Raw genomic sequence first — 12515 nt, forward strand, 5'->3', positions numbered from 1 at the left:
AAACAAGAAAAATTGTGAGAATTTACATTTGTCTCAGGACATTCACTTGGTTAAACACATATCTGGCCAAGCCTACATGATGTCCTTTTAGACTCTTCTCCACTAAASCAATTGTTCCTTTTGCTTTTTCCGCTATCAGTTCCTACCCTGTATTTATAGCAAATATTTTCTCCACTGCTGATGGATTTGAATATATTTTGTTCTGGACAAATAAGTAGAGAACACAATGATATCTAATTATATATTGAAGCCTTTCCTGCTTGTTAACTCTAARCACACAAATGCGATAGAACTGTGGTTCCCAGAAAATCTGACACATTTCAAATTTAAAGCACTTTTTAAAAAGTTCACACTCACCTGCTCTTAGGAAGCATATTTCTTTTCAGGAAAACTCACATTAGAAGCTTGTTAAAAATGTCATGTTTGGAAAGAGTCAACAGCATGCCTGGCCCAGCTGGCCAGCACAGAAGGAATACACTTGGATTTCAATACAAGGCTATCACAGCCATGTCTCTGCTGCACCATACACAAACCCAAATTATCTTAAAAAGTAATGACAGTAATACTAATATAATGGCTCAAAACTCAGCTGTAGAAATGCTTGTAAGAATTATTTAAAGACTGCATAAGGTAAGAATCAACTAGTTGTTCAGAGAATAAACTGAATTAGCACACAGGAAAAAGCTCCTCAGAGGAAATACTCCGTATATACATAGGTGCATACACACACACACCCCCGTGCATACTCCACCTACAGCAATTTACAAAAATCATATTTGTTTTCAGTGATTTGATCATCTGTAATTACTGGATGCTTCAGATTTTTTTATATATATATAAATTCATTCATTTGCTAATTAGGATCACATATCTGCTAGCTCCAGATCCTTGCCTAGCAGCCTTGTTATTTAATGTAGGCTACAAGGCTGTGCCCTTAAACTGCAGTAGCTTAAATTAGCAGAGTGGAGCTAAAAGGCAGTCAAGAAATGATTGAGTGAAAGATGTGAATTTTCAGACAGTTTGTGCAGTTTAATAAGCCCAGCACATCTCCTCTACAAAGATGTCAGAAACAGCAAGAAACTCCTTGATGTTCGGTAGCGTAGCCACATCAGCGCTTCACTGCACAGCTACAGCAATCTGCCACGGTGTTACCACGCATTGCCTCTTTCAGTGGTCTCTGCTGGGGACAAGTGCTGGATAATTTAAGTCTTTCAGATTGTCTTTCCAAACATATTTTGCAGCACGGTTTCTCTCTGGGATTGCTTTGCTTGTGACCGCTGGGTTATGTCACTGCAGCACTTTATACTCAGGACTACCGTTAAATATTGTTCAGACTTAAGCTACCTTTAAAACCAGCTGAAGCAGCTCCTGGAGCTGTTTCCTGCTGGCCACACCCCACAACCTGTGTGCTTTCAAAAACCTAAACAGAAAAGGCTAAAATACCCAAGTAACTCTCCAAACTCTTCCTCACTCCCCTGTTTTAGGTCACTGTAGTTATAGCTACTGACTGCTTTGTACTTTATTTTCAAAACTGTAGTTCTAAAACAAAAGTGCTTTGGAAATATTTGCTTCTCTAATGGAAGAGAAAATAATAATAATAATAATGCAGCCTCTTTCTCTTGCCCATTTGCAGGGACTTTAAGTGGTCATGCTTCTAGCCTCTCCAGCGCCAAATCCACTTTCTCCCTTGTTGGCATAAGCTTTCCACCATTACTGACAAATCCAACTTGAATCACACAGAAAGAAGCAGCCCATACCCACTCTTATACACAGACTTTTCCGTTTAACATACATACACCATGTTAAACCCCCAGTTCCAACACTGTCCTGCTAGCCTAACAGCAGGAGCTAACAGGCACCAAAACAACTGATCCAGGGTAGCAGGAGACACAGCAATTCGCTCCTGGCAAAACACTTTGGTTCTCCTGCTCCAAAGCGTCCACCCAGCCTACATCTTGCCTGTGTTAGGAACAAGTATGCTGGGAGCTTCCATCTAAAGCAGGGCAGAAGGTAGCAAAGGCAGGGAGGCTTCATCCTGCCGTGAGAGCACCTTTAGCTACAGGGTGTCTTCAAGAGAGGCAGTAGCCCATCCAACTAGGATTGCTTTACCYAGTTGTTTGCTTTCAACGCCTTTATTCACTGTGTGTCAGAGTAGTTGACAGAAAGTGCTTTCTCTTTTTTGTTGCTGTTATTCCTCTAGTTGTTAGGCAGCAATGAGTCTTTCTTGTCTATTATTCAGAACTTGGAAATTTAGATGCAAGTACCACATAAATGCAAAGTGATAATTTTACTAGGCACAAGTCCCAGGGTACAAACTGCGAGCAGAGATGTGACAGATATTTTTCCCTATAGCAAGCCTTAGTGCTCCTTGTCGCTGCCTGCCTGAAGGCAGAACCAACAAGATATTGTAAATAGCGGTGAGGCCAAYGAGAACCCTGGGCGGAAACTGCAGAACCTCTCCAAATGTGATTATGGATATCAGAAACAGGATCTGCAATAGTTTTAGGTGGATGCACTGACAAAATACACTAGCAATAGCTTCAGTAGAAGTACTTTCAAACTGCATCAATCCAACTTATTAAATATAACTAGAATTATTTAAGTATGCTTGTAACATTAAAAAAAAAAAAGTATGTTTTGACCCCAAACTAAAAAGCTCTAAAACTAAAAAGTTATGGACAGTAACAACAACAAAAAAAAAAAAGTAATCTGCAAAAATACAGGATACCACTCTATATTCTGCACTCCACTGCATGTGTGTATATATGCACATACACACATGTTTATTAATACAGAAAAAAATAAAAAGAGGGATTTTCAGTCCTGAACTGTAATCCACCTGTACTTCCTGTATAGTTAGGAAAGCCTGTAGCACATTGTGATGATACATACAGAAATAGATAGATGTGTGTGCATGCACACACAAGGGAAAAAAAAAAAAAAGAGAGAGAGAGAGAAACAAAATGCCAGTAGGTCACCAAAACAAATACAAAATACCAGTAGGTCACCAAAACTTCAGGGGACTGTGGTAGCTGATGTCAATACAAGTAGTTTAGTGTGTGAAATAAAAATAGTGAAACAGAAGTGAATAACGTGTTCAGTAGAATCACACCAGCATATTACCATTTGGCCCAGATTTTTATTCCTTCCTGCCCTGCTCACCTAGCAGCTAGCTGTAGGGAAGGTCCCTCCTGGAGCAGCCTCTCACCAAGAACAGCACATCCATGCTCCTGCAGGTCAGTTCCTGCAGAGCAGCAACCGCAGCAAGCCAGCTGACTTTCCACCACTGTTACCTCCGCATTACCTACATTTCCTGGTCCCCTCACATAAGACTCATCTGGACAGAAAAGACTTCAGCTACCCTCCAACATGTGTCTGCTGTACAAGCCCTTCAGCTCCTGCCCAGGCAATGGAAATGCTCCTATTTGAAAAACCAGTTACCTGTTATTTTGCCACAGATGAACCTTCATTGTTGGTTCTTTTCTTATCTTGTGGATACATTTGACACCAAGGATAGCCGAAGAGGACAAGCACAGACCATTTGGCAACAGCACACCATACTGCTGAGATACCCACTGCCACCACTACCCATTCTCTCCACATTTAAGCTGCAGCTTAATTGCACCCTCTTAATCCAGGAGCATGCCCACCCAAGCAGGAGAGCCAGGTGAGGTTTATCCTCACTCACACAGGTTCAGCACCATCCTTATCTACACCTGATTACAGGAAAGGCTTTGACTTCCTTACGTAGCTGAGCACAGATGCTTTCAAACTCTTTACCTGCTAACATCTTCTGCAAACCTCAGAACCAAGTTGGTGCTTGCAGAGCTACAGTAACCTCTTTAGATCTACTATAGGAAAATCAGCTAATGGCATATTTCAGCACCTGAACTCTGCTGCTCCTGACAGAGTCAAATCTTATATATCCTATATATATCCACAAACTATATATATCCTCATAAAGATAAGGATTTCAGAGCTCTCTGAAGTAGGAGAGGCCTGAGAAGCAGTTTGCTATGCTGTTCTTCTACATGAAGTAATGTACTGCTTTTAGTAAGGGTAGTAAACCCTTTACTTTTTAGCTGAAAATTAAGAAACAATGTGATGTAAAGTAATGTCCACTCAATAGAAATGCTTAGCGTAACTCAGATTAAGGAGACTGCTAAACTGTGTTTCTAGAAAGCTCTCTTGAACAGGTTGAGGTGAGAACCTGAAAACCCTGTGTAACCCAGATAGGACTGCAAGGAAAGCAAAACATTGTTCTATCTTACCATGCAACTAGGACAGACACTTTTATCTCTACCTAGAGAAAACAGAGAAAGGTCTGATAAATTTAATGGAGGATCACTATCTGTCTCAGATAAAGGCCAAGTGTCAGGTCAAAATCTTTCTTGGCACCTGCCTTGCCCCTGCTGTTGCATCAGCCAAGGTCTCCTAGGGGTGATTATGTTTGTCCACAGAAGAGAAGGCAGAAAAAAAACATCAGGAACCAGCATTTCTGCAGGGCATAAAGAGATGTTACAATAAACTAATTTCAACATTTTAGTTCATCTTATGGAGCAAACATATTTTGCAGTAAGTATACTTTCTATTGAAATCAATAGCAAAAACATCTTCAGTCTCAGCATTCCCCAGATTAGCTCCCACAGAACTTCAGTTAGACATTTATTAGCTAATAAAAATGCAGCTAACTTAATATTCAGTGTAATCAGATATACTTGACGGTATAATAACTTAAATGAATGGTGCTGTTTTTTCCAACCATACCTACAACAATATCACTCTGGCTTGAAACACCATTTCTGCAGAACTTGTGTAACATGATTTCTGGTCCAGGGCTGCTGCTACTGCTGCATTAATAAAGCCATACAGAAGCAATGTATTGTAAGGCCAACTCTTTCTTAAAAGTCTAAGGCTAAGATGCACAAAAGATTTTAAGGACCTACAGTGAAATGCAGGCGGACTTGATCAGTATTCACATGGATCAAAATAAGCCAGGTGAAGGTGATTTCCCTAACTTTAAAGTAAAGGGAGAAAATGTTAATGGAGCAGGAGAAGCTCCTCAAAAGCACCTGGCATAAGGCATTATTATAAAATCATGCAAAGTCTCAGCTGGTCTAGCATATTGGCATTGTAAAACTTTGCCATTTGGGGGTATTTGGAGGCAATCTTGCTTAGAGGGAGCATTTCTAGATGAAGGTTGGGGAATAATGCAATGACATCCATGGACATTAGACTCCATTCCCGGTTTACTCGTGCCTCCCACCATGGCCTCATCTGCGGCTTCTGTCCAAGGAGCACCTGCTGCTTCTGGTGCTGGAGACAGAGCAGTGGCCTTGGTGGACCAAGTGTTGACACCATTTGGCATTTCTTATGCTTGACAGAKTGAAATGGAGAATAAACATCATCCAAAATAAACATAATCCCGAACAACACCTTAATAACATAACACCAGATTTTTGTGGGTGGGCATTTTGATAGTCATTCAGGAAGAAGCAATTCACAGAAACTATTTATATTTAAAAACTATCACAACTGCCAAAAATGATCATTAATTACTTTGAAAATTCCAGGACAAATARCTAAGAATAAATATAGGGACAGTTAATTTCCGTGGTATTAACATAAGCAGAGATTTGAGAAYGTATGACCTTATCTTATTGACCTATACATTGAAATTTAGAGTAACATCTTCAGTGTGCATGTTCCTCATGATATTGCACTTCATATTTGCTCCTCACAATAACTTATTTCATTCATTCTTCTTTTATTTTCCTTTCCTCCTTTCATTGAAATAATTAAAATGCTAAAATCACAAAAGAAATTAAGAGTTTAGAATTACTCTCTCATTACTGCCTGTGCAGTAATTTCACAGAGAGCCTGATACAAACATTTATATAGCTTGCAGCAAGACACAGCAAAGAGATGGATTTTATATCTAGCCAAGGCTAATGATTTTGTCATTCAAGAAAAKGTTCACTTGCACTCAGTTACCTTGAACAGCTGCATTCTTTTTAATTTTAAGWACATGCTGTGGTTTTCATAAGCAAGCAGGGATTCTTATTACTAAAACAGCCAAACAGCCAATCCAGCTTTTACTGAAGTCCAATGATACAAATTATATTGGTTTCTATAGAAATTATTTCTCTATTACTCCGTTAGGAGTGAATTAAATAGAGAATCAACATTGTCTTTTATTATGGGTGATGGACTTTTGGAAAAGAAGCAAGTGCCAAAGAAGAAGATGGCAGAGGAAAGCAAGTGCCAAAATTGTAGAAAAGGAAGTAAATTCTTTAACAGTTGCTATCCATTTTTCTGTAAAACACAGGAGAATGGATTGTTCTGTCTACCTGGCACCACTCGAATGTCACAAAATGAATGAATTCCAGTCACAGAGCATCTCTCTTTCTCCGGAGATTGTGCTAGATGCTGGACACATCTTCTTTACAGATTTCCTTAATGAGGAATTTGTCAGAGAAAGAGGCCTGGTATGCTCTAATTTATGAAATGTATGTTTTTTTCCTTTTAGTATGTATTGTTATTCTTTTTGTGAGCTCCAAAGGCAAATGGCTGAACCATAGGGAAGAGCTTGTTCTTATTAGATATCAGATGTGGCTGTGCAGAAGATACAGAAGATACTTATCTTTTCAGTTTTAAACTTCATGTTTTATTGTATTTAGATTCATAAATAAAGTATCTTTTAAAATAGGCAGTATTTTTACCTTTAAGCATCATTTTCTTAAGTCAGAGAGAAATTAACTGAGGTATTCACTTAAAGCTATCAAGAAATCATCTACACACTCAGAGTGATAAGATTAGTGTCTCGCTGTTTCACACTCTACCAAAACTGAGTTCTTAGATAATTGACCAAGTCAGTGTCGGAAATCCTCTGCTTTCATCACAGGATTTGTCTGTCCTCTCTGAGGCTGGTGCTACTATTAAAATTAAATTACTGAATCATCAAAAGGTCTTCCATTATCACCTGATTAAATGATACAACATAGATTTCAAAAAATCCATTTTTGTTCACAGTAGTTACTAATAGCTATGGTGACAGAGATCGCCACAGAGCTCTTTGCTTATAAATAAATAAAAACAGTTGTTACTAAATGCAAAGAATAATTCTTATTGCTTTTGTATCCGCTGAGTCCTGTCATTGGCCAGAGTGAGAAAAAAACAACCATCAAAGCACTGTAAGATAAATCCCTACTCCTATAAAAAGAACAGTACAAAAGCCAAGTTCTCTGCTGCTGTGTCATAATGCTGCTGACTTTGCTCTAGGGTTTACAGTCTAAAGAAAGAACAGAAGTGGCCAATTTAACATTGGCTTCAGGAAAAGCAGWATTTTAACCAACTTAAAGCATGCAATAAAAATTAACTCCTGATAACATGGCATTCTTAAGGCTAGCTAGCTAGCTAGTTAGCTGTGCGTGATTTGCCTATATGAAGGTCTATGATCAAACTGCGATGCGTATGAGTGGACTCTAGAAATACACCATGCTCTTGCTCTAAGGCTCCCTAGGTTGTGCTCAGGTCTCCAAATCCCCCTATAGTAGTGCTTTCCCCTTCGAGTTACAAAGCAGTAATAGATCTTRGACAGATCTTCCAAGTAATTTCAACATTCCCTATATGTCCACACTTCTCCTGTTTAAAGCCCTGTATGTCCTGAAGACTATATTTCTAGCAAAAATATACAGAACACCCTCTTTGCGACAATATTGGTAGTTTACAAATGCAATTGCAATATTATGCATGAAAAATTCAGAAATGAAAAGCTGTTAGAGGTTTGTTTTMATGACTCTGCTTTTGAAAATGTGGTTCCAAATATTTCCATGACAAGGTATTATGTCAGGCATGCAGAAATAGTAATGCTGTGAAAAGAATGTAAAGTAGAATAGAGCTAAAATTAAGGTGCTATTTATGGAAACAAAAATCATTCATTTACAAGAAAACTGAGTTATYTTTCAAGCTGAAATTTTCCTTTCTATGGAGAGAATAGAAATCCTAAGGATGCTTTAATGAGCACATGTTGATAATTACTGGCCATAAAGGACTGAAAGATAAATAAACAGAGAACTGGAAAAGCATAAATGTTTTTAATGTGAACTAGTACTCAACTATTGCCTGATGACAGAGAAAGTCAGAGGGTGTAATAGACAATGTGTCACTCCCCTAAAACAGCATTCCTAAAAAATTGCAAGGGATTCCCATGGGTCACAACAGGACAACACCACAACCTCTATCTTAGCATGGAACAATCAGAATATAAATCAACCAGTGTCACACAAGAAAAGAGACCTTTATTTTCTTAACTCTGCTTGAATTGTTTTTAATATAGAGAAACTAGTGCAAAAAAGTATTATGGTTGTACCCACRCAGAGGTTCGGCAATTTTTCAGTCTAAACAATAGGCTTAATACCTTTTGTCATGTAGACTTATGGGACTGAAGTACCTCCAGTATGCCATCAGTTTCTGAAGCAGCAGCTATTAGAGAAAAAATGAAAAAGAAATAGCATGCTTTGACAATCTATCCTCATATATGAACTCTCCCAAAAGGAATGGATATACTGGAAAGGCTTCGAAAAAGAACTGCAGAAATGACTACCTGTCAGGACATTATCCCTTGAAGGTAGGAGGGAAGAAATGTTTATGTTAGAAGAGAGACAATCAAGAGATGCTCACAGTAACCCATTTGGAGACTTCTGAAAATATCTCTAAATTAACAAAAAAAGATTATACTATGATCCAACATTTGATGTTGATACTAGTCTAGTTAAGACAAAAAAAATCAAGTGGGCTTTTTTTCAGTAAGGGATATTAATTTTTGAAACAACTTGCCTACAGAAGCTTAGTTTCCTTTCACTGCATTTCAAAATCAAGCTTTTAATTTAAGACAGGAAGTATTCTGTTTTTATCAAATATATAGAAAAATAGCAAAATAAAAGAAAAACAGAATTTGGYCTATTACCTCTGTTGTCTTAAGGTTAGAAGTACTACCTTTTTTCTTAGAATTAGTATGTTTTCTYTTACGTGACTAGAAGCAAAAACATATCTCAATTTATTTATGCAATGATTTTGACTAAAATTTAGGTATGCTTCTTATCATACTTATGAACCAGATCCAAACATGAGTCATTCTGTTCCCTCAGAAGAAGCCCTATGAGTGGGAGAAGCAGGGTTTTCTCTAACAGTGATAAGTGRAGAAAAAGAGATTCTTAATATATTTTTCCTTGGAGACAGATAAATAAATGTAGATTTGTCCCAGAATATAAAGTTGCTCTGCGGGAGCTGACTATTAGTCATGCTACTAGGAAGAAATCAGTTATGATGCTTTAAAGACTGTTGGTCAAGAGACAGCTAAACTGCAGATTAGTYTTGGCACAACAGTACATTGTTCCTCTATTGTTCCTATTTGCTAGAAACTGAAAACAGTGATTTATTTGTCCCATYAACTTTCCACATACTGCATTTCTCATGACAGATAAATGATGTTGAATTACAGTATCAGTGCCATTTAGAAGTTTTTAACAATGGAACAGGCCAAGCTTTTTTAAAATTTATTGAGGCATTCTATARCTGACAAATATTTAATTTTCTGATGAACTTTCGGGAGATGTGCCAGAAGAAAATAGCAAAAACTCAACCTGCAACATGCAAATGTGAAATGAAAATGAGAACTGAAAACCAAGAATCAAAGTATTGATACTTATAGTTTAATCTGGTTAATGATATTGTTAGCCTCTTCAAATTTTGGATCAGCAGTTATGAATGTCATGACCATTCTGTCTCTGAGCAATAAGAGAGTCCTGCTTGTATAATCAGCAGCTTTTCCTATTGTTATATTTGATTAAAACCAAATCCRCCACATTAAACAATGCTGAATTGCAATGAATGCCTGGAACACAAACTCATGTTTCAGTTCTGTTATCTATGTTCAGTCCAGTAAAAGCAGAACGTTGATTTTGAGATATCAAGCAGTCAGTCTCGGTTTGAAATTTGCTGCACAAATAGCCATATACAGGAAATTACAAAATGATTTGTTCAAAGAAACTGTCATTTTTTCATTCCACTGGGTTTCCAAGGTTTTATATTTTCATATGTTTTCCTGTCCAGAATTAGGAGTTAATGCTAATCAAAATCGAGAGATTTTAGCTTAATCAAGTGCCTGAGAGATATATCCTTTTGACTATAGCACATTATCTTTTGATTTCAGCATACATTTTAAGCTGACTATAAGGGTTGATGTGCCCTTCAAATATTATCAATTTGTACAACTCCTATTGTTTACAAAGAGAATGTATATATATTTTTTATTCTTCTTTACTACTTGTTTCTACAGTAAAATAATTTATAATCACCTGSAGTGTCCCAATTATCTTATGACACTTTCATCTACCTGAAACAAACAAATAAAGAATAATAGAACATAATTCCCTTACTTCGTGTGTACACTAATATATTCATTTAAATTACAGCATTAAATGAATTATTGCAGTGAGCCTATTTTTCTATTGTCAGTTTGTCTTCCTGCATGTGGTCCCGCTTTAAGGACTAAAATCCAGCATAAATTTAGCTTTTTGTCTGTTCACAGCACAGTAAAAGGTGTTATACGCTTAACAGTACTGATTAGGCTTTTTGATTTCACACTGTCACTCCACTTGTGACAGTTAAGGTAGGGTTAGTGACAAGACTTTCCAATGCATAAGTACCATGTGCTTTGATTACTCCCAATGCAGTCTACATTTACTGGCTTTAGCATGAACACCATAGAAACAGCTGAATTTCCAGAGTATGGCAATGATCTGCAATGCATTTGCACATGATGTTTTCCTTGACAACCTTGATTTTCAGAAATTTGGGCAGAGTCTGTACCTGCACATAGATATGTATGACATGTCAACAGTCACTGTTTGACATGTTGGTACTACCACAAAACAAACAATAAATAATTTTTTTTTCAATTTATAATCCTCACAGTTATACAAAACTTGAAGTACAAAATACCTGAGCACCCTGGCTGAAACCAAGACTTCTTCCAGACTCAGAAATCATTATCCACATAGGATAGCCTTTGTCTGATGGCTTCTTAAAGGCRTTATTTTGTTCACTAAGTAACTTTTATGTTCAGCCAACCTCCATCTTCTTTACAGAAAGTAAAATGCTTGATCACTGCAGAAGTTCTGCTGCTTGTTATTTTAACAAAGGCTGATGGAGCTGCCTGGAACAGAGAGACGAGACTGAAGCAAAGCTTCAGAGRGCAATCTTCAACTGCTCCAGGGTGTTTAAGCTCATAGACAAATTCTCACCAACCACTCCAGTTACCAGAGTGTCCTGGTTGTAATACATACTGCGGAGATGTCATCAAACTAAATGTCRTCTGCAGTTTCCCAGACTTTTCTGCATATCTTGCAACACCTCCAGCAAAGAGTGTTCCTGAAAGTGGGTGCAAATATACCAAGAGCCATAAATTTCCAGAGAAGGAGGAACTGGGGGAGTGATGGACAAGCTGGAGAGCAGAGATACTACCCAGAGAATCCTGGCCAGGCTGGAGAAAAGGGCTGATCATACAGAAAGCAGCTTGCCAGCTATAGCCCTGGTGGTCCTGGCAGGCARGAAGTGGAACGTGACTCAGCACTGTGCCCATACAGCAAAGGAGACCAGCCAGATGGTGTCAGCCAGGCGGCAGCCAGCAGSTTGGCAGGCATGTTCCTTCCCTTTGTTTGGCACTTTGGAGACCACATCGGACTGCTCTGTCCAGTTTTGGGCTCCTATTCCCCTGTACAAGAAAGACATTGGCATGCTGGAGCGAGTCCAGCCAAAGGTCACCAAGAAGGTCAGGGACAGGAGCACATAGTGTCCAGGGAGAGCTGAGAGATCTGGGCTTGTGTGTAATGGAAGGATATAGAGAAAAGGGAGGCAGGCTCGTCTCAAATGTAGGTGGTGGGAGGATGAGAGGCAAGGAGCATAGGCTGAAACCTGGGAAATTCTAATTAAACATACGGAGAAAAATTTTTCATCTTGAGAGTGTCCAAACATTGAGAGTATATTTTTTCAGCCATGGTGACTGTGACTGTTTATTTTAAACCAAAGATGAGTCCTTCTTTATGGAGGAAACTGAAAAATGCATTGAGATTTTCCTCTAAATTCCTGAATTTTAAAGTTCAGCTCCACTTGAGATAAATAAAACAAGAAAATATGAAAAATCTGGGATATGGTTGACCTTTCTTATTTAAAAATCAGGCAAACATCTGTGGGACCAAATTGTGTGAAATTCTCATTATTTGATCAAATTTCAAACCATAACAGTATTCACAAGCAAATCAGAGGTGAAAGGGAACGCACGTGTAGGGATTTCTCTGCAAGTGCGTTTACTCTAGGGGTCTTGGAGCTCTTGAAGGCGAGGCAGAAGGGGAAGAGGTGTTATTAACACGTACCAGCTGCTATCAGATATGCTGTGCGCAGAACTGAGCTACAGCAGTCTGGAGAGAAGTCCCCAAATACACGAGYTGATTTTG

The sequence above is a fragment of the Rhea americana genome, unplaced genomic scaffold (genome assembly GCF_003343005.1).
Source record: "Rhea americana isolate MKP2758 unplaced genomic scaffold, rheAme1 scaffold_17, whole genome shotgun sequence".
Classification (NCBI taxonomy): domain Eukaryota; kingdom Metazoa; phylum Chordata; class Aves; order Rheiformes; family Rheidae; genus Rhea; species Rhea americana.